We start from the raw sequence: 24,317 nt of genomic DNA on the forward strand, positions 1-24,317 counted from the left end.
ATTTTTTAGTACATCCTCGATCTAAAAAAATTTTTTTAGTACATCCTCGATCAAAAAAAAATTTTTTTAGTACATCCTCGATCTGAAAAAATTTTTTTAGTATATCCTCGATCTAAAAAAAATTTTTTTAGTACATCCTTGATATGAAAAAAATTTTTTTAGTACATCCTCGATCAAAAAAAAATTTTTTAGTACATCCTTGATCTAAAATAAATTTTTTTAGTACATCCTTGATATGAAAAAATTTTTTTTAGTACATCCTCGATCTAAAAAAAATTTTTTTAGTACATCCTCGATCAAAAAAAATTTTTTTAGTACATCCTCGATCTAAAAAAAATTTTTTTAGTACATCCTCGATCTAAAAAATTTTTTTAGTACATCCTCGATTTAAAAAAAAATTTTCTAGTACATCCTCGATCTAAAAAAAAATTTTTAGTACATCCTCGATCTAAAAAAAAATTTTTAGTACATCCTCGATCTAAAAAAAATTTTTTTTAGTACATCCTCGATTTAAAAAAAAATTTTCTAGTACATCCTCGATCTAAAAAAAATTTTCTAGTACATCCTCGATCTAAAAAAAATTTTTTAGTACATCCTCGAACTAAAAAAAATTTTTTTAGTACATCCTCGATCTAAAAAAATTTTTTTAGTACATCCTCGATCTAAAAAAAACTTTTTTTAGTACATCCTCGACCTAAAAAAAATTTTTTTAGTACATCCTCGATCTAAAAAAATTTTTTTAGTACATCCTCGACCTAAAAAAATTTTTTTAGTACATCCTCGATCTAAAAAAATTTTTTTAGTACATCCTCGATTTAAAAAAAATTTTTTTAGTACATCCTCGATTTAAAAAAATTTTTTTAGTACATCCTCGATCTAAAAAAAATTTTTTTAGTACATCCTCGATCTAAAAAAATTTTTTTAGTACATCCTCGATCTAAAAAAAATTTTTTTAGTACATCCTTGATATGAAAAAATTTTTTTTAGTACATCCTAGATTTAAAAAAAATTTTTTAGTACATCGTCGATCTAAAAAAATTTTTTTTAGTACATCCTCGATCTAAAATTTTTTTTAGTACATCCTCGATTTAAAAAAAATTTTTTTAGTACATCCTCGATCTAAAAAAATTTTTTTAGTACATCCTCGATCTAAAAAAAATTTTTTTAGTACATCCTTGATATGAAAAAATTTTTTTTAGTACATCCTCGATCTAAAAAAATTTTTCTAGTACATCCTCGACCTAAAAAAAATTTTTTTAGTACATCCTCGATCTAAAAAAATTTTTTTAGTACATCCTCGATTTAAAAAAAATTTTTTTAGTACATCCTCGATCTAAAAAAATTTTTTTAGTACATCCTCGATCTAAAAAAAATTTTTTTAGTGCATCCTTGATATGAAAAAATTTTTTTAGTACATCCTCGATCTAAAAAAATTTTTTTAGTACATCCTCGATCTAAAAAAATTTTTTTAGTACATCCTCGATCTAAAAAAATTTTTTTAGTACATCCTCGACCTAAAAAAAATTTTTTTAGTACATCCTCGATCTAAAAAATTTTTTTTAGTACATCCTCGACCTAAAAAAAATTTTTTTAGTACATCCTCGATCTAAAAAAATTTTTTTAGTACATCCTCGATCTAAAAAAATTTTTTTAGTACATCCTCGATCTAAAAAAATTTTTTTAGTACATCCTCGATTTAAAAAAAATTTTTTTAGTACATCCTCGATCTAAAAAAATTTTTTTAGTACATCCTCGATCTAAAAAAATTTTTTTAGTACATCCTCGACCTAAAAAAAATTTTTTTAGTACATCCTCGATCTAAAAAAATTTTTTTAGTACATCCTCGATTTAAAAAAAATTTTTTTAGTACATCCTCGATCTAAAAAAATTTTTTTAGTACATCCTCGATCTAAAAAAAATTTTTTTAGTACATCCTCGATCTAAAAAAATTTTTTTAGTACAACCTCGATCTAAAAAAATTTTTTAGTACATCCTCGATCTAAAAAAAATTTTTTTAGTACATCATCGATTTAAAAAAAATTTTTCTAGTACATCCTCGATCTAAAAAAATTTTTTTAGTACATCCTCGATCTAAAAAAAATTTTTTTAGTACATCCTCGATCTAAAAAAAATTTTTTAGTACATCTTTGATATGAAAAAAATTTTTTAGTACATCCTCGATCTAAAAAAATTTTTTTAGTACATCCCCGATCAAAAAAATTTTTTTAGTACATCCTCGATCTAAAAAAAATTTTTTTAGTACATCCTTGATATGAAAAAAATTTTTTTAGTACATCCTCGATCTAAAAAAATATTTTTAGTACATCCTCGATCTAAAAAAAATTTTTTTAGTACATCCTTGATATGAAAAAAATTTTTTTAGTACATCCTCGATCTAAAAAAATTTTTTTAGTACTGTAATATTAAAAATCGATGGAGTTTTCACGGATATGATCGTCCAGGCGATCGTTGGCGAAATCTAGAGAGAGTTTTTCCTACATTACTGGAATGTTTGGAGAGGTTCTTGAGGCCTTCTCTTGGGTAGGGGCCAAACTCTCACTCAAAGCTTCTTGAATCGAGAACACGAAGCGTTTGATTTGCTTTTCGGACTCTGTGTCTCTCCTGTCGTCCAGCTCAAAATCGACTTTATTTGCACTCAAACATTGTTTTTGTGTTTTTGGAGCTTATTTATAAGACATGGTTGACTTTCATATCATAATAAACATAAATGTTTTTTTTGTAAGGCGTTTCCGTTGCGGTCCCGATGACCCCACGAAGAAACGCTTCTACTCGGCTGTTCTGTTCGGGTTCATGCGGATATATTGCTTTCCTTGAGTCGGTTAGTGTGCCATTTTTCATAAGTGTATTTTTTACTTGAGTGTGGGTGCGACAGTGCTAAATGGTTCAGGTTGAATGTACTTCAGCAGTGTCATCAGTTCTTCATTTAGAGTAGGGTCACTACAAGCAAAATTTGCGATGTATCGTTCGTCTCGACGTTTCCTGAGCACCGTCACCTCTTCGATCGATACAAATTTCCAATCCGTAGCGTTGTGCATGGGTGTGTTTGCCTTCGTCGTGAGCTTCAAACCCGTACTGAGCGGGCCGCTAACGTAGCTCAATCACGCAATGTTATTATCAGAACGGAATGCGCGTGGAACAACGGCTAGAAGTTTTTTTTAGCGATCGCTTATATTTAGCGAATTTCAATTAGGGGTTTCCCATTCTTAATAAATTAATAATTTCAAAATAAGTTTAACCCTTTCCGATGCCGCAACCAAATGGTTCAACCATTTAAGCAAAGCACACAGTAGAAGAAACCCGGAGGGACAACCGTATGGGACAATTTTTTTTTGTATCAATTTTGTAATCGTCGCGAAATTGTCTAAAGTACGTTTACGATAGGTTTTTCCTATCGATAGCTGGAGATGCCATGCATGCGAACTTCTATTCATTGACTTCAATTTAAAGCATAGACCGGCAATTGTTTCTACGATTGGTTTGCAAAGCACATTTTCATAACGATTCAGGTGCTTGTTTACATTAACAAAATATGGTATTGAATTTACTCATCACCGAGGGTTGGGTTTTCTGGCAAAAAGGTACAGCAATTCAGGTACATTTAGCCAATCGCTTCGATCAGAAAGCTTGGTCTGATTGGTTTTACCCTTAGCGAAGGAATTCTGTTTTAAGATAAACCTGTACAATTGAAAGTATGCGGATAATGATAAGCAATGAATGATTGGTTGACGATGGGAATCACGATATCGGGGGATCGATGGATATTACCTACGTATTTTGTTACCGATCGATGGATATTACCTACCGAGCGCCATCACCTAACCATGGGAAACGGAAGTCCTTCCCTGCAAACCAGCCAGATATGGATAACGCTTTCGTGCGGTTGAGTTAAAGTCCGTTATTATGTTCAATGTTTTTTTTTTCTACTTTCATATAAATAATATCGACTGTTGAAAGATTAGTTTTTTTATATTGTCAAAGACGTATGATTTTAACTGAAATATACACGCTCTCATCTCTTGATGGTTTCTACTCATTTGCTCAAAAAAAAAAACAAATAATTTAGTCTGTAGAGAAGTATCATCCAAGCACACTTAGCGCCCCTAATACCCTTATCATTTTGTTTTTAAATCCACTAAAAATATCTGTCTTTTTGATTGTGCTGTGCCGACCATGAACGTGAACTAATGGTGCAGAACTTGCGAGAAGGGGTTTTGCTAGGCAAATTCAAGGCAGTTTCACGTTATGGGGTTCTCAGCGATCACAAAACGTATTTTAATCGGCGTCATGCTTTGGCCTTAAAAGAAAGCAAGTCAACCGTTAGCAACGGGGCACATAATATGAGACTCGACGGCTGAATCGGTAGATTTTCGACGCTCAATCATTGCAAGACAAAACTTCCATATCTCATCAATTCTAACTTCTTCTCCCCTCTCTAATTCGACTCGAAATAATTCAAATTTGCAAAGCACAGAAGGAAGAGAGGCAGAAAAAGCAAAGGCAGCCAAGCACAACAAAAAAGACCCTAAACAGAACGAATACAGAGCAGAGCAGAGCGTACGGGCGGGCCTGAGCTTCCTTCTTTCCACATGGATTTGTTTTTATTTCATAATCACTCAATTTTACGTGAGCGCCCATTGATGTGTTGCAACACATGCTAGGCAACATCCTCATGAAACGTCGACTTTTGACTGCATCTCGACGGTCGAGGCGACGGTCGAGGCGACGATACGAAAGAATGCTCGTCGTGGTGTTTTTTGCAGGCATGGCTACACGGCTCGTCTTCTACCTTCCGGCTAATGTGCTGCTCGATTCTGCTTCCCTAATTCCGCTCCGTTCCGGTGCCCGTTGAAGTAGCACTTCCACCTCTTGCTCGAGATTCCCGTAAGGATGTTGCCATGAAGCCGCCTTGTGTCATCTTCAACATCCTGTAGAACTGGCGAGATTTCCCCCCGACTGAGAGAGAGCTGTTCCATGTCCAGTTGTTCGTCGGTTCTCCTCGAAAGCGACGCTTCTTGTCTTCTCGAAGAGTCGGCGAAGATGCTGCCTTCTCAGTCGTCTATACGTTTTCTCAGTCGTCTATAGTCTTCTCGGATAGTGCTCGTCTCTTCACTCGTCATTAAAACCACTCCCTTTTTCTGGCCTCGTGGCTTATCGTTCCTAGTGTCTGCTCGGCTGTGCTGTGCTGTGCTGAAGTCTCATCGCCACATCAGGCAGCCTTCAGCCGATCTGTATTGAGCCTTGGGGCCTACGTGGCTACGCTTGGCGTTTCTGCCGTCGCTTAACCAGAACCAGGAAGTGGTCCGAGTCGACGTGAGTCACGCTCCTCTCGATAATGTCGTCCGAGAAGTGCCTTCCATCTCAATGGAGAACGTGGTCAATATGTCTGGGAATATGTCTGCTGTGGTGTTGCGTCTCCAGGTGTAGCTGAAGCTCTCGAAACAGGCCCCGCGAAGGAATGGCCTCCCCAGCACGAGAGTATCGCTGGCAGCAGCAGCAAAGTATATAGAATTGTAACCGGAATCTGCCCGAGCAAAGGTCTCGCACCAAGCTGATCTCCAAGCAGGGGTTCCAACCTTCCTGCTAGTTGTTCCAGGTGCCGAATACCGAATGAAAGATAACCTCCTCCTGCGCGTGTGAGCGCTTGATTGAATCTGCTTTATTACTTACAAATACACGGTCCTTATATGGTAGAGTTTCTTAAAACCTAGTTGTCTTCTTCCTTTTCTTACTGCTGTTTCCCGTACGCACATACACATTCTCGAGGCGTATGAATGTACCTCGATTTGTTGCTGGGAATTCCTGCATCCTGCATCCTACCGAAAACATTCAAAAAAACATCGATGCATTGAATGTTGGACATTTCCAACCGTTATGAGGATACTTTCTGGAGAATCCTACTTTGTTTTTTTTTGCGCCTACATGAGTGAGTCCTTTTGATTTCCTGTCCATTTTGCGATAAACCCGAAACCCGCTTCGGTTCGGTGTTTGTTTTTGCTATGGTTTTTTTGCGTTCAACCGACTTTTTTTTATGACCGACGCGCGTTTGTATCGCGCCCCCTTTCTGTCCTCAATGTTGTGTTTATTTGGGCAAACGATACCGATACCTTCCACAAGTGACAGTTGCAAAGATGCAAATAGTTCCAAAACCGATCCCTTTGCGCGCGCAACAAAGCGACCCGCAGTTCCACGTGTACCGAACTTCCAATCGTTAGTCCGTTTTTTTCCGTTGTCGGGGGTGCTGGCATGATTGGTCCATATCGAGTTTTCAACTTGGTGACAGGGGGGTGGCTTGCAAGGTCTCTCCCCCCCCCCCCCGCCGCCTATCTCGTCGGTGGACCAACGCATCCTAGCTCCAACGACAGAGTGTACAGTCGCCCCTGACAAGGGGGAACCGCTGACGCTCGGGGCTGAACTGCTAGCTGGTAGCGGGTCCAATTCCCCCTCTCGATTCAGCCTTGTTCGACCATCCGCCCGAAGGGGGTGGGGGGTTTCCCCGTGTACCCCCAAGCTTGGATATTTAGACGGCAAAGTTACCGTTCTGTAACGTCGCGGACATATTGAGTAGGAGTTGGGGAGGAGAGCCTACATTAGCCTTCAGGAGGCGTCGGATCCACCCTTTTCGGATCGTCCCTTTTCGGATCGTCCTTGATCTAAAAAAAATTTTTTTAGTACATCCTTGATATGAAAAAAATTTTTTTAGTACATCCTCGATCTAAAAAAAATATTTTAGTACATCCTCGATCTAAAAAAAATTTTTTTAGCACATCCTTGATTAAAAAAAAATTTTTATGGATCGTCCTTGATCAAAAAAAATTTTTTTGACCAATTCGTGAGACTCGAGGCCCCGAAGGGGAAAAATCTTAAGACTTTTGGTGTATTTTCCTGGGTGTTTGCGTTTTTCTTCAAGTCGCTCGATGCTCGCGCTGGAGTCTAAGTTCTAAGCAACAGAAATCCGGTTACCGAGCGTGCTGGATGAGTTGGACGCGTTATCGAATGGATTGTTGTAAAAATTGGTTTTAATATCGACAACTGGATGTCCACTTGATATATCTTTTATATAATCTATGCATTTATTAAGAAACTTATCCAAAATGAACTTTTCTTTTAACCGAATACCTCCTTTTAAAGAAGAAAAAGATTGTTAGAGCATATGTTTATTTCTTCGATCCCCAAGCATTACTTGTCATTACATTCTCCCTTTAATTCCGAGCAGAGTAGATGCGTGAGTTCATTAAAGATGGGTTGTTCCTTTCAGCAAGCTAGTTTTCTTGATATCTCTGAAACGCTTTGGCCCAAATCCAGTCGAAACGCATGGCTTTAAATTGGGTAAAATCCTCCTCAACACGCGCTGGGCGCTGAGAAATAATAAATAGATAAGCTTTACTTCATTTGCTAGCAAACGCATTTCAAACTTTAACTTATCCCATCCGTATTTTTAATTGCATTGTTTGCTCGGTAGGTGAGTTTATTATATCGCCCCCAGGGCAGTGAATACTAATTTTACTTTCCTTACGAACAGTCTAACAACAAAACTATTCCTAAGCCTTCAAAAGTAAGAGCACTGATCGCTTGCGAAGTTTGAAATGATTCTGAATCGCTGAAACAGAAGCGATTTTGCGAGAAAAGTGGTCAAACAAACGAACGAATGTATCAAAAGCTCGTTGCATTTTGTAAAAAATAAATATGAAAATCGATGTTTTTTGCAGGAGTTTCGCCCAGCAACAACAAAAGCTTATTATATGTTTGAATTTTATCAAAAAAAACCTATCATTGTAAATTAATAGAGATTTGTGCTATTTACTGAGCGAGCTAGTTTGTGTATGATTTAGGTTAAAAAGGCCCATGAAGCTGCCCATAGGCGCACGAAATTGAAACGACATATTTTTGAAGAGTACTAAGAAGTTTGTAAACAAACTGCCGCTGGGCTGAGTGCACCGTGAAATAGTTGTTCGGCAAAAAAATAGCAATTTTATCTACAATAGTTGCTTTTCAGAATGTGCAATGCTTTACAAAAAAAAAAAAACTATTCCAAAGTGCAGCTTCAGTTCAGCAGCTTGCGGTTAACGAAGTTCGTGCGAAAATCCGCGACAAAAATTCCACCAACGCGTTTCGGGTGAGTTTTTAACCTACATGAGCCTGCGCAAATGAAGTTGGAAGCTTTAAATTTGCTTAGCATTTTCAGAAAAATCACAGCTGCATGTGGATTCAATTCATTCAACGGACGATCCAAAAACAAACGAACGACACACGAACGGGATCGTGAAATGGATCGAAAGAATCTAAACACGATAAGTTAGGAATTCCGTGCTGACTGTGAAGTGAAACCTGCAAATAATCGATAGTGTTTCTTTTCGTGTTTGTACTTTGTACATCCAGCAATCCTGCAGGAGCGAGGAATACACGCAGGAGCCACTTCCATGAGCGTTATTCCGTGAGAAAAAGCTGTGAAATGCCGGTGATCCGAACCTCAACAAGCGATGGAAGTGTGATGGAAAATATTACTAGCGCAGTTTTAACTAACGCAATTTGTTTTATAATTACAGAGCATGGCTTTACCGGTGAGGTGAGACATTTTAAAATCATGTAAGACGTGTGTTAATGTAAATAAAATAAGTTTATTCGTAAAAAAATGGGTCTATTATTTTCCTATATGCTGAGATATCACAAAAGGGCTTGTAAATACAAAACAAAATGTCACAAGGGGATGCTGCGCAACATTCCAATGTATCTCCCGTTAAGGGTGCAACTTGGCCCGATTTTGCTACCGGGGATGAAGCCGCCTTGTGTCTTCTTCTTCAACCTGTTATAGAACTGGCGAGATTCGTCGTTTCTCCTCGAAAGCGACGCTTCTTGTCTTCTCGAAGAGTCGGCGAAGATGCTGCCTTCTCAGTCGTCTATAGTCTTCTCGGATAGTGCTCGTCTCTTCACTCGTCATCAAACCACTCCCGTTTTTCTGGCCTCGTGGCTTATCGTCCCAAGTGTCTGCTCGGCTGTGCTGTGCTGTGCTGAAGTCTCATCGCCACATCAGGCAGCCTTCAACCGATCTGTATTGAGCCTTGGGCCTACGTCGCTACGCTTGGCGTTTCTGCCGTCGCTTAACCATGCCCAGGAAGTGGTCCGAGTCGACGTGAGTTGCGCTCCTCTCGACAATGTCGTCCGAGAAGTAATGTCCTTCCATCTCAATGGAGAACGTGGTCAATATGTCTGGCAATATGTTTGCTGTGGTGTTGCGTCTGGTGGACACTAAAGCTTCCAATCGTTGGTTTGAAATGCTTCCTCCCGTCCCGTCCGACCTGAGCGTTTGAAATCCCAGCGATCGTACTGCCTTCTAAAAGCTGCGCTATTAAAAGTTGTCCTTAGCATCATCGGCGCTCCGAGACTCCCTTCCAGCGGTCCGCGGTCTTGAAGTGCTACTACTCCCCGAAGCCGCGGGTACTTCCGGGTGCTGTGAGGGATCTGCAGTTCCATGTTCCAAGTTTCCCATCGTTAGTTCTTTTTTCCGTTGCGTAGGACGTTTGCCGTAGTTCCGAATCGAATTACCTTCTTGGTTTCTGCGCGTTTGCTTTTGTTTTGGTGGGCCAAGGCTTGCAAGGCCACGGTGGACGGCCTACGCTTCACAGCTGTTCTAAAGTCCCGTGTGAAGCCAGGACAAAAGAGAGAGAGAGAGAGAGAACCAGCCGCCCCCTGACATGGAAAACCAGACGTATACCCAAGCTCAGATATTCGGAGAGACGAATGTTACCGCTCTGTACGTCGTGGACGTATTGCGTAGGTGTAGGGACTGGGGAGCCTATGTTATCTTCTTGGAAGCCTTCGGATCCATTCCCGTATCAGTGTAGTATTGCTACTACCCTGCCAACAGAGCTCTACTACAGAGTACTTATTTGATCAAAAAAATTTTTTCCGGCTCGTCTTTGATCAAAAAAAAAATTTTTTTAGTACATCCTCGATCTAAAAAAAATTTTTTAGTACATCCTCGATCTAAAAAAAATTTTTTTAGTACATCCTCGATCTAAAAAAATTTTTTTAGTACATCCTCGACCTAAAAAAAAATTTTTTTAGTACATCCTCGATTTAAAAAAATTTTTTTAGTACATCCTTGATATGAAAAAAATTTTTAAGTACATCTTCGATCTAAAAAAAATTTTGTTAGTACATTCTCGATTTAAAAAAATTTTTTTAGTACATCCTTGATATGAAAAAAATTTTTTTAGTACATCCTCGATTTAAAAAAAATTTTTTAGTACATCCTCGATCTAAAAAAAATTTTTTTAGTACATCCTCGATCTAAAAAATTTTTTTTAGTACATCCTCGATTTAAAAAAAATTTTTTTAGTACATCCTCGATCTAAAAAAATTTTTTTAGTACATCCTCGACCTAAAAAAAATTTTTTTAGTACATCCTCGATCTAAAAAAATTTTTTTAGTACATCCTCGACCTAAAAAAAAATTTTTTTAGTACATCCTCGATCTAAAAAAATTTTTTTAGTACATCCTCGATTTAAAAAAAATTTTTTTAGTACATCCTCGATCTAAAAAAATTTTTTTAGTACATCCTCGATTTAAAAAAAATTTTTTTAGTACATCCTCGATTTAAAAAAATTTTTTTAGTACATCCTCGATCTAAAAAAATTTTTTAATACATCCTCGATCTAAAAAAATTTTTTTAGTACATCCTCGATTTAAAAAAAATTTTTTTAGTACATCCTCGATCAAAAAAAATTTTTTTAGTACATCCTCGATCTAAAAAAAATATTTTTAGTACATCCTCGATCAAAAAAAATTTTTTTAGTACATCCTCGATCTAAAAAAAATTTTTTTAGTACATCCTCGATCTAAAAAAACTTTTTTAGTACATCCTCGATCTAAAAAAAATTTTTTTCGTACATCCTTGATATGAAAAAAATTTTTTTAGTACATCCTCGATCTAAAAAAATTTTTTTAGTACATCCTCGATCTAAAAAAAATATTTTTAGTACATCCTCGATCAAAAAAAATTTTTTTAGTACATCCTCGATCTAAAAAAAATTTTTTAAATACATCCTTGATATGAAAAAAATTTTTTTAGGACATCCTCGATCTAAGAAAAAATTTTTTAGTACATCCTCGATCTAAAAACATTTTGTTAGTACATCCTCGATCTAAAAAAAATTTTTTTAGTACATCCTTGATATGAAGAAAATTTTTTTAGTACATCCTCGATCCTAAAAAATTTTTATAGTACATCCTCAATCTAAAAAAATTTTTTTAGTACATCCTCGATCTAAAAAAAATTTTTTTAGTACATCCTTGATATGAAAAAAAATTTTTTAGTACATCCTCGATCTAAAAAAATTTTTTTAGCACATCCTCGATCTAAAAAAAATTTTTTTAGTACATCCTCGATCTAAAAAAAAATTTTTTTAGTACATCCTCGATCTAAAAAAAATTTTTTTAGTACATCCTTGATATGAAGAAAATTTTTTTAGTACATCCTCGATCCTAAAAAATTTTTATAGTACATCCTCAATCTAAAAAAATTTTTTTAGTACATCCTCGATCTAAAAAAAATTTTTTTAGTACATCCTTGATATGAAAAAAAATTTTTTAGTACATCCTCGATCTAAAAAAATTTTTTTAGTACATCCTCGATCAAAAAAAATTTTTTTAGTACATCCTCGATCTAAAAAAAATTTTTTTAGTACATCCTTGATATGAAGAAAATTTTTTTAGTACATCCTCGATCCTAAAAAATTTTTATAGTACATCCTCAATCTAAAAAAATTTTTTTAGTACATCCTCGATCTAAAAAAAATTTTTTTAGTACATCCTTGATATGAAAAAAAATTTTTTAGTACATCCTCGATCTAAAAAAATTTTTTTTAGTACATCCTCTATCTAAAAAAATTTTTTTAGTACATCCTCGATCTAAAAAAAATTTTTTTAGTACATCCTTGATCTTAAAAAAATTTTTTTAGTACGTCCTCGATCTAAAAAATTTTTTTTAGTACATCCTCGATCTAAAAAAAATTTTTTTAGTACATCCTCGATGTAAAAAAATTTTTTTAGTACATCCTTGATATGAAGAAAATTTTTTTAGTACATCCTCGATCCTAAAAAATTTTTATAGTACATCCTCAATCTAAAAAAATTTTTTTAGTACATCCTCGATCTAAAAAAAATTTTTTTAGTACATCCTTGATATGAAAAAAAATTTTTTAGTACATCCTCGATCTAAAAAAATTTTTTTAGTACATCCTCGATCAAAAAAAATTTTTTTAGTACATCCTCGATCTAAAAAAAATTTTTTTAGTACATCCTTGATATGAAGAAAATTTTTTTAGTACATCCTCGATCCTAAAAAATTTTTATAGTACATCCTCAATCTAAAAAAATTTTTTTAGTACATCCTCGATCTAAAAAAAATTTTTTTAGTACATCCTTGATATGAAAAAAAATTTTTTAGTACATCCTCGATCTAAAAAAATTTTTTTTAGTACATCCTCGATCTAAAAAAATTTTTTTAGTACATCCTCGATCTAAAAAAAATTTTTTTAGTACATCCTTGATCTTAAAAAAATTTTTTTAGTACGTCCTCGATCTAAAAAATTTTTTTTAGTACATCCTCGATCTAAAAAAAATTTTTTTAGTACATCCTCGATGTAAAAAAATTTTTTTAGTACATCCTCGATCTAAAAAAATTTTTTTAGTACATCCTCGATCTAAAAAAATTTTTTTAGTACATCCTTGATATGAAAAAAAATTTTTTAGTACATCCTCGATCTAAAAAAAATTTTTTTAGATCGAGGATGTACTAAAAAAATTTTTTTAGATCGAGGATGTACTAAAAAAATTTTTTTAGATCGAGGATGTACTTAAAAAATTTTTTTTAGATCAAGGATGTACTAAAAAAATTTTTTAGATCGAGGATGTATTAAAAAAATTTTTTTTAGATCGAGGATGTACTAAAATAATTTTTTTAGATCGAGGATGTACTAAAAAAATTTTTTTTAGCTCGAGGATGTACTAAAAAAATTTTTTCATATCAAGGATGTACTAAAAAAATTTTTTTTTGATCGAGGATGTACTAAAAAATTTTTTTTGATCGAGGATGTACTAAAAAAATTTTTTTCATATCAAGGATGTACTAAAAAATTTTTTAAGATCGTGGATGTACTATAAAAATTTTTTTTGATCGAGGATGTACTAAAAAAAATTTTTTTAGATCGAGGATGTACTAAAAAATTTTTTTTAGATCGAGGATGTACTAAAAAAATTGTTTTAGATCGAGGATGTACTAAAAAAATTTTTTTTAAATCGAGGATGTACTAAAAAATTTTTTTTAAATCGAGGATGTACTTGAAAAATTTTTTCATATCAAGGATGTACTAAAAAAATTTTTTTAGATCGAGGATGTACTAAAAAATTTTTTTTAGATCGAGGATGTACTTAAAAAATTTTTTTTAAATCGAGGATGTACTAAAAAAATTTTTTTAGATCGAGGATGTACTAGAAAAATTTTTTCATATCAAGGATGTACTAAAAAATTTTTTTTAGATCGAGGATGTACTAAAAAAATTTTTTAGATCGAGGATGTACTAAAAAAATTTTTTTAGATCGAGGATGTACTAAAAAATTTTTTTTAGATCGAGGATGTACTAAAAAAATTGTTTTAGATCGAGGATGTACTAAAAAAATTTTTTTTAAATCGAGGATGTACTAAAAATTTTTTTTTAAATCGAGGATTTACTTAAAAAATTTTTTCATATCAAGGATGTACTAAAAAAATTTTTTTAGATCGAGGATGTACTAAAAAATTTTTTTTAGATCGAGGATGTACTTAAAAAATTTTTTTTAAATCGAGGATGTACTAAAAAAATTTTTTTAGATCGAGGATGTACTAGAAAAATTTTTTCATATCAAGGATGTACTAAAAAATTTTTTTTTAGATCGAGGATGTACTAAAAAAATTTTTTAGATCGAGGATGTACTAAAAAATTTTTTTTAGATCGAGGATGTACTAAAAAAATTTTTTTAGATCGAGGATGTACTAAAAAAAAATTTTTCATATCAAGGATGTACTAAAAAATTTTTTTTTAGATCGAGGATGTACTAAAAAAATTTTTTTAGATCGAGGATGTACTAAACAAATTTTTTTTTAGATCGAGGATGTACTAAAAAATTTTTTTTGATCGAGGATGTACTAAAAAATTTTTTTTATTTCGAGGATGTACTAAAAAATTTTTTTAGATCGAGGATGTACTAAAAAAAATTTTTCGTATCAAGGATGTACTAAAAAAATTTTTTTTAGATCGAGGATGTACTAAAAAAATTTTTTTCATATCAAGGATGTACTAAAAAAATTTTTTTTAGATCGAGGATGTACTAAAAAATTTTTTTAGATCGAGGATGTACTAAAAAATTTTTTTTTAGATCGAGGATGTACTAAAAAAAATTTTTTCATATCAAGGATATAAAAACAAATTTTTTTTAGATCGAGGAAGCACTAAAAAAATTTTTTTTGATCGAGGATGTACTAAAAAAATTTTTTTAGATCGAGGATGTACTAAAAAAAATTTTTTCATATCAAGGATGTACTAAAAAAATTTTTTTTGATCGAGGATGTACTAAAAAAATTTTTTTAGATCGAGGATGTACTAAAAAAAAATTTTTCATATCAAGGATGTACTAAAAATTTTTTTTTTAGATCGAGGATGTACTAAAAAAATTTTTTTAGATCGAGGATGTACTAAAAAAAATTTTTTCATATCAAGGATGTACTAAAAAAATTTTTTTTAGATCGAGGATGTACTAAAAAAATTTTTTTTAGATCGAGGATGTACTAAAAAAATTTTTTTAGATCGAGGGTGTACTAAAAAAATTTTTTTTTGTTCAAGGATGTACTAAAAAAATTTTTTTTGATCGAGGATGTACTAAAAAATTTTTTTAGATCGAGGATGTACTAAAAAAAATTTTCTCATATCAAGGATGTACTAAAAAAATTTTTTTAGATCGAGGATGTACTAAAAAATTTTTTTTAGATCAAGAATGTACTAAAAAAATTTTTTTAGATCGAGGATGTACTAAAAAAATTTTTTCATATCAAGGACGTACTAAAAAAATTTTTTTTAGATCGAGGATGTACTAAAAAAATTTTTTTCATATCAAGGATGTACTAAAAAAATTTTTTTTAGATCGAGGATGTACTAAAAAAATTTTTTTTGATCGAGGATGTACTCAAAAATTTTTTTTTGATCGAGGATGTACTAAAAAAATTTTTTTCATATCAAGGATGTACTAAAAAATTTTTTTTTAGATCGAGGATGTACAAAAAATTTTTTTTTGATCGAGGATGTACTAAAAAAATTTTTTTAGATCGAGGATGTACTAAAAAAATTTTTTTCATATCAAGGATGTACTAAAAAAATTTTTTTTTAGATCGAGGATGTACTAAAAAAATTTTTTTAGATCGAGGATGTACTAAAATAATTTTTTTTAGATCGAGGATGTACTAAAAAATTTTTTTTGATCGAGGATGTACTAAAAAAATTTTTTTAGATCGAGGATGTACTAAAAAAATTTTTTTCATATCAAGGATGTACTAAAAAAAATTTTTTTAGATCGAGGATGTACTAAAAAATTTTTTTTTAGATCGAGGATGTACTATAAAAATTTTCTTTGATCGAGGATGTACTAAAAAAATTTTTTTAAATCGAGGATGTACTAAAAAAATTTTTTTTAATCGAGGATGTACTAAAAAAATTTTTTTTAGATCGAGGATGTACTAAAAAATTTTTTTTAGAGCGAGGATGTACTAAAAAAATTTTTTTTGATCGAGGATGTACTAATAAAATTTTCTTAGTTCGAGGATGTACTAAAAAATTTTTTTTAGATCGAGGATGTACTAAAAAAATTTTTTTTGATCGAGGATGTACTAAAAAAATTTTTTAGATCGAGGATGTACTAAAAAAATTTTTTAGATCGAGGATGTACTAAAAAAATTTGTTTAGATCGAGGATGTACTAAAAAAATTTTGTTTAGATCGAGGATGTACTAAAAAAATTTTTTTTGATCGAGGATGTACTAAAAAAATTTTTTAGATCGAGGATGTACTAAAAAAATTTTTTAGATCGAGGATGTACTAAAAAAATTTGTTTAGATCGAGGATGTACTAAAATAATTTTTTTTAGATCGAGGATGTACTAAAAAATTTTTTTTGATCGAGGATGTACTAAAAAAATTTTTTTAGATCGAGGATGTACTAAAAAAATTTTTTTCATATCAAGGATGTACTAAAAAAAATTTTTTTAGATCGAGGATGTACTAAAAAATTTTTTTTTAGATCGAGGATGTACTAAAAAAATTTTCTTTGATCGAGGATGTACTAAAAAAATTTTTTTAAATCGAGGATGTACTAAAAAAATTTTTTTTAATCGAGGATGTACTAAAAAAATTTTTTTTAGATCGAGGATGTACTAAAAAATTTTTTTTAGAGCGAGGATGTACTAAAAAAATTTTTTTTGATCGAGGATGTACTAATAAAATTTTCTTAGTTCGAGGATGTACTAAAAAATTTTTTTTAGATCGAGGATGTGCTAAAAAAAATTTTTTCATATCAAGGATGTACTAAAAAATTTTTTTTTAGATCGAGGATGTACTAAAAAATTTTTTTTGATGGAGGATGTACTAAAAAAATTTTTTTTGATCGAGGATGTACTAAAATAATTTTTTTTAGATCGAGGATGTACTAAAAAATTTTTTTTTCATCTCAAGGATGTACTAAAAACATTTGTTTTAGATCCAGGATGTACTAAAAAAATTTTATTTGATCGAGGATGTACTAAAAAAATTTTTTTTAGATCGAGGATGTACTAAAAAAATTTTTTTTAGATCGAGGATGTACTAAAAAAATTTTTTTTGATCGAGGATGTACTAAAAAAATGTTTTTCATATCAAGGATGTACTAAAAAAATTTTTTTAGATCGAGGATGTACTAAAAAAATTTTTTTAGATCGAGGATGTACTAAAAAAATATTTTCATATCAAGGATGTACTAAAAAAATTTTTTTTAGATCGAGGATGTACTAAAAAAATTTTTTTAGATCGAGGATGTACTAAAAAAATTTTTTTAGATCGAGGATGTACTAAAAAAAATTTTTTCATATCAAGGATGTACTAAAAAAATTTTTTTTAGATCGAGGATGTACTAAAAAAATTTTTTTTAGATCGAGGATGTACTAAAAAAATTTTTTTAGATCGAGGGTGTACTAAAAAAATTTTTTTTTTGTTCAAGGATGTACTAAAAAAATTTTTTTTGATCGAGGATGTACTAAAAAATTTTTTTAGATCGAGGATGTACTAAAAAAAATTTTCTCATATCAAGGATGTACTAAAAAAATTTTTTTAGATCGAGGATGTACTAAAAAATTTTTTTTAGATCAAGAATGTACTAAAAAAATTTTTTTAGATCGAGGATGTACTAAAAAAATTTTTTCATATCAAGGACGTACTAAAAAAATTTTTTTTAGATCGAGGATGTACTAAAAAAATTTTTTTCATATCAAGGATGTACTAAAAAAATTTTTTTTAGATCGAGGATGTACTAAAAAAATTTTTTTTGATCGAGGATGTACTCAAAAATTTTTTTTTGATCGAGGATGTACTAAAAAAATTTTTTTCATATCAAGGATGTACTAAAAAATTTTTTTTTAGATCGAGGATGTACAAAAAATTTTTTTTTGATCGAGGATGTACTAAAAAAATTTTTTTAGATCGAGGATGTACTAAAAAAATTTTTTTCATATCAAGGATGTACTAAAAAAATTTTTTTTTAGATCGAGGATGTACTAAAAAAATTTTTTTAGATCGAGGATGTACTAAAATAATTTTTTTTAGATCGAGGATGTACTAAAAAATTTTTTTTGATCGAGGATGTACTAAAAAAATTTTTTTAGATCGAGGATGTACTAAAAAAATTTTTTTCATATCAAGGATGTACTAAAAAAAATTTTTTTAGATCGAGGATGTACTAAAAAATTTTTTTTTAGATCGAGGATGTACTATAAAAATTTTCTTTGATCGAGGATGTACTAAAAAAATTTTTTTAAATCGAGGATGTACTAAAAAAATTTTTTTTAATCGAGGATGTACTAAAAAAATTTTTTTTAGATCGAGGATGTACTAAAAAATTTTTTTTAGAGCGAGGATGTACTAAAAAAATTTTTTTTGATCGAGGATGTACTAATAAAATTTTCTTAGTTCGAGGATGTACTAAAAAATTTTTTTTAGATCGAGGATGTACTAAAAAAATTTTTTTTGATCGAGGATGTACTAAAAAAATTTTTTAGATCGAGGATGTACTAAAAAAATTTTTTAGATCGAGGATGTACTAAAAAAATTTGTTTAGATCGAGGATGTACTAAAAAAATTTTTTTTAGATCGAGGATGTACTAAAAAATTTTTTAGATCGAGGATGTACTAAAAAAATTTTTTAGATCGAGGATGTACTAAAAAAATTTGTTTAGATCGAGAATGTACTAAAAAAATTTTTTTTAAATCGAGGATGTACTAAAGAATTTTTTTTAGATCGAGGATGTACTAAAAAATTTTTTTCATATCAAGGATGTACTAAAAAATTTTTTTTAGATCGAGGATGTACTAAAAAGTCATCAGAGTCGCGCGAGTCAGTCGCTTCATGAGACGCTCCGCTTAAAACTTTCGTTTCTTTATGTTTTTTTTGGTGCTTTGGTCATCGTTTTTCACGGCTTATCGTGTTTGAAGTGCTCTCTCCCGCTGACCTACGCTCAAGGTCTCTCACGACCGTGTGTGTTGCCTTCGCTATTTCGGTTTTCCTCAGTTTCGAACCTAACTTGCGTCGGGTTCGCGCTTCTTCTTTGTGTTTTTCGCGATGGCCTTCGGTGTGCCGAGTTTGTGATTTGCCAAACCGATGTGTGGCCCGATAGTTTGCGGCGGTAGCTCTGTGTAAAGCCGTTTTAGCCACGCAAGGTGCCTTAAAGCTACCTCAAGACCTGGAGAATCTTGTGTGGTTTTGTAACTCTTTTGCCCGGGCTGCCTTGGCTGGCGGGCCAACTATTCTCAGTGAGCTCAAACGTCTGCATCAGTGCGATGAAAAGTGAGCTTCTCATCGAGCTAAGCAAACGGCTATTCGTTACACGAGTTTCTCCAAATTTGCACTGAGCAGAGCAGAGCAGATGTGCACTTTTGTTTCTCTTCTCGGATCAATTCTTCCGACTGTATTTTGCTCGTCGAATTTATCCTCGCGGCACGCGACCGAAATAGTTTTTCGGTTCATCTTCTTGCTTTAAAGTGAGCCTGCGTGAGCGATCACTTCGAAAAGGTCGCTCTTTCACCAAACTATACCTGGCCTGGAAAGGGTTTTGTCTTCCGAGGAATTTGAGTTTCAATCCTGTAAAAAACCACGCAACTCAACGCGACTAACGGCCCACGTTAGCTGCTCTCACTGAGTTCCGCTCTAGCGCGATGGAGTTAGTAACGGATTCAAAGGCTCAAAACCACCGCTCAAGTGTATTTTACCAAAATGTGCGTGGTTTGCGATCGGAAAACCCTCTGAGTTCTCTGACTTCTTCTGACTTGAGGAACTGATGGCTAGATGACAATACTTCCTTCACCGCTGCTTTTCGAATGTCACAGTGGCTTCGAGGCTTGACGACCTTCCGTTTGCTCCGCTGCCGACTCCCTTCTCACGGAAAGTCTCTGATGATCTGGCAACAATTTAACTCCATCTGCTTACGAGCTTCATCGCTCTCGTTCACGTTTGTCCTCATGCGGGGGGAGGGGGTGTGACTTCCTTCAACCTAACGCACGCTGGACTCCTACAGCTGGCTCTTTTCCCTGCTCTGGACCTTTGCCAGTGCACGGTTTTCACCCTGTTGGACCTTCTCTTCGACCTCTGCTTCGATCTGCTCATCGATTACTCGGTTTTCAAAATTGAGATCCGGCTTGGCACCGGCTAATCGGGCTCGATGACACTACCAATCCCGCTTTTGGTGCTTTTATCTGCCTGGTTTTTTTTTGGGCCAAATGCTTCCGCGTGAGTGTACGCGAGCATCTGCCCCCTGCTGCTTTTGCTGGTTGCTAAACACGCTCAGCTTTGCTTCAGCTTGCTGACTGGAATGAAACCATTCCATTGATTTCCTTTACCCTCACCGTTGTGGACCTCTTCGAGGAGTCTGTTGCCCGCGTTTCAATGCTCCAAAGAAACCTCTCCGCACTCTCCGCCGATTGAGGAAAAGAAAAAGGTACAAATCTACTTTCGACAAAAGATACAAAAGAGAAAAGAGAATAAAAAGTTTAGCGTTTTTTTGAGGCGGCTTGAGCCTACAAAACATGAGAACAGGCGAGCTCTAGTCTTGAGGTTGGATTCAGCAAAAAATCATTCCCAAATCATTTTGGAAGTTTATCAAAAACAAACAAACGAGCAGCTGGCTGCAGCGGCTCAGTGGTTTTCCGGCGATCCATTCGCGGCTCACTTTGCTTCAACGTACTCAAATGACTAGCCTGGACCAAAACCAGTCACGCTTCTGCCCCGGGAGCCCATTTGCGAGGAAATCTTCCTGTCCGAAGAGCAGGGCTGGCACTTGGCTATTGACGAGTTGAAACTTTCCTACGCGTTTGGGTCTGCGCAATAATTCCCAGCGCTAGAATAAAAAAAAACACTGCAACGAAGCTCTGATTCCAGTCTTGACGTCGCGCTCTGCAACAATTTCCTTGCAGTTTGGAGCGTTTCCCCAGCCCGTTGGAAATCGTCTTTTGGATGTTGCCGGTATTCAAGACAGGGGCCTTTGTTCAAAACTACCGCGGAATCTCCACGCTGTGCTCCTGCAGCAAACTGTTCGAGCGTTCGAGAGGTTGCGAGGCACTTCATGCATGGATTCAAAAGCACTCGCTCTCTCTCTCTAAGTACCGACCGAGCATGGATTCATGCCAAACCGCTCGATCGAGACAAATCTAGCGAGCCTTTTTGGAGCCAATGGAGCCACGCCTTCTTCGACCAAGGCTTGCAGGTTGACGACTTGACTCCGATTTACACCCCGACTTTCGTTCAGCTTTCGACCCAACGGTCCCAACCACGCTCTACTCATCTAGCGAAGATGACTAAATATGCGGAGTTAACGTTGAGCTGGAGCTTTCTCACCGATCGGCGCATTCGAGTCAAGCATTGGTGATGCCTTCTCGTCTCCGTTCTCGAACGCAGCTGGGCAGCATACCCGGGACCTGATTGCCTGTTTACGTTTATGGATTTGCCTGGCGCATCGAAGCTGCTGTAGGCTGACGACCTGAAAATTCTCTCCCATGTGCAACGACTCGACGACTGCCACTGTGTCTTGACCGGACTTAGCTCGTGGTGTGCGACTAACTCTTTTATCAATGAATGGTATCACTCAAGTGTTCATGTGTTGTGTCTTGTCTCAAGGCAAAAGTCTCACGTCTCGTTTAACTAACTCACTGTGCAGGGTCCTCGTGCTGTCCGGAAGTTAGGGCTCTCGGTGTTTTTACTCGAGCCAGAAGCTAGCAGCTAACGAACCACTTTTGACTGTATCGTCTCGAAAGCTCTTCGTTCTCTAGGCTTCATTTGGGGAGTCTCCAAAGAGCTCTCAAATAACCCATTTACGATCAAAAGCCTCTCTCGTGAGACCCATTCGAGAATTTGCTTGCGTTGTGTTTGGTCTCCCATTCATCAACAGACACGAGCTTATTCAAAGACGCTTGACGAAAGTTATCTTTAACCGATTGACCTGGGTCAACGAGGCCAATTATAAAACGAGGTGCCTTCTGTTTTTGGCTTGGAGTCGCTCGAGCACAGAAAAAAAAGGGGGCCAAATGTTTTGTTTGTCTTTTAAAACTATTGAACGGCAAACATCGAGGCTCCCGCCATCGTAAGTAAGAGCAGCCTCACGGCAGGTCGTTGCGACCCGGACAGTTGCTGGCGGTTGACTTCCGGCGTAGAGAGTACGGCACCATTTGACCTTTGATGGTTCAAATGGCTAGGGAATTCGACGAGATGTACCATGCGATCGACTTTAACCATTCGACGTTCAGTGCGTAAAATGCGTCTACGTGCGCTTTACGGCTTGTGATTTATGTGATTTTTGTGCTAAGCTGTTTTTTTTGTGCGTCTGTACACTTTGCGTCATGTCTGATGTATGCGTTTTCGTGTTAAGCTTCGTTTTGTTTGATTGATTGAGTGATTGTGCTGTCTTGTGGGCCACTCGAGCCAGAAGATTTAATTATAATTAAATAAATAAATATCGAGGATGTACTAAAAAAATTTGTTTAGATCGAGGATGTACTAAAAAAATTTTTTTTTGATCTAGGATGTACTAAAAAAATTTTTTTAGATCGAGGATGTACTAAAAAATTTTTTTTTATCGAGGATGATCTAAAAAAATTTTCTTTAGATCGAGGATGTACTAAAAACTATTTTTTTCATATCATCATTTTCGAAATTGTTAATTAAGTGATCCGAAACTTACGCGAACGTTCATGGTGCCGTCGTGACCAGGATTGTGTGAGTATCTGGTTTTTAAAATCGCGAGTTTCGATCGATATTGTGTTACCGCTTGTAGTTGAATTATCGTTAAGCATTCAGCTGTTTTTGCCGCATCACGCAAAACACTGTCAAACGCATACATTCACAAGCATATAGTGCATTCACATAGTGCTAAGCATTCACATAGTGCCAATGAAGCCCACGGTGTTAGCATCCCGGCGGACAATTTTGCTAGTGTCCATTTCGCGATATGAAAAATTTCTAGAGGATTTCGTTGCTGAACGGGACCAAATAGAGGTAGAAACCCGACTTAGGAAGTTTGAACGATTATGCCAAGATCTTGACGATATCCAGCAAAGGGTTGGAAGATTCCGCTTCCACTGCCGAAGAAATATCGGCAAAATGCGGCTTTGAGGGAGAATTTCGAAAGTAGATCAATACAGGTGCAATCCAAAATTGCAGGCGCATTTACGGTTAGTGCAAACATCTTATGCCCAAACGACCACCGGATCGAATCCGCTCAAGGGTATTAAGCTTCCCACCATTGCACTGCCTGAATTCAGTGGAGATTATATGCAATGGTTGACATTCCGCGATACGTTTGAGTGCCTCATACATGCAAACGGAGACTTACCGGCGATACAAAAATTCCACTATTTGCGCGCCGCTGAGAAAGGAGAGGCGGCTCAAGTGATAGAGTCAATCACCATAAGCGCGCGGCTAATTACGATTTAGGCGTGGAACACATTAACTGAGCGATACTCCAATGAATATCTGCTTAAAAAAAGCGCCATTTACAAGCCATTCTTTGCCATTCCTGCTGCACGGAAGGAAAGCGTAGCATCACTGCACCATCTTGTAGAGGAATTTGAGCGACACAAAAAAAGATATTGCAGCATTTAGGAGAAGAAACGGGCACTTGGGGTAGCATTCTCGAACATCTACTTTGTACTAAGCTGCCCATAATTACATTACGGCGATTGGCTGGAACACGCATCGAATGACACCAACCCGAAGAAGTACGACGGTTTAATTTCGTGCCTACATCGTCGTACGATGCGTGTATTGGAGACTTTACCAGTAAACACCCCGTCAGACGTCGGGACATGGACAATGGCTCGAGAAACTGAACGGCGAATAAACGTTCCTCGCCATGCGTAGTTTTGCTGCTACATCGCGCATGATGCCCGCGTTTCGAAGGCATAGAACCGAAAGAGCGTCATCGATTCATCGATCGAATTGTCTGCGGGAAAGGTCACATTGGCTCGTGATTGCCCATCACAGTACAAATGGCGTCACTGTAATGCTACACACACACACACACTAATACACATTGACATCTCACCACGGCCATAAACAACACAAAACAATCGCTCATCCTGCGCGAGCTCTCTTCGACAGCGCATCGCAGCCTACTGCCTAATTAGCGATGGGGCCTCGCTCACCGACTGCGGCTGAAGCAACGAAAAGGTGAGAGGTTACTATCGTTGGTGCAGGCCAATCTGCACAAAAAAAAAAAAAACCGTACGCGAATTGTCTCCCGCAAGCAGTTCGTTTGCAGTGCAGATGTCTCTGAATCTCCCAACACACGCGCGCGCGATATATAAACACCAATGATTGGAATATACCATCTAGTGTGCCTTGAGCGGATCGCTTGTTTTTGCTAAAGCTGCTCATGAACTGATGCACAGTGTGTTTGGCTGGGTACTGACCGGCACAACTGCCGTCGAGAACTCTGGATGACCTCCTCTGGAGGAGTCGTTTTCAACGATTTTGGAACTGAGCG

At 35.0% G+C, this 24,317-nt stretch overlaps 1 pseudogene; it reads left to right on the forward strand.

Moving 5' to 3' along the window:
* The first annotated feature begins 22,674 nt into the window (after positions 1-22,674).
* Positions 22,675-23,266, forward strand: LOC128730097 (uncharacterized; annotated as a pseudogene).
* The last annotated feature ends 1,051 nt before the right edge of the window (positions 23,267-24,317 follow it).

This window comes from Anopheles nili, unplaced genomic scaffold (genome assembly GCF_943737925.1).
Source record: "Anopheles nili unplaced genomic scaffold, idAnoNiliSN_F5_01 U_low_cov_7, whole genome shotgun sequence".
NCBI classification, from domain to species: Eukaryota; Metazoa; Arthropoda; class Insecta; order Diptera; family Culicidae; genus Anopheles; species Anopheles nili.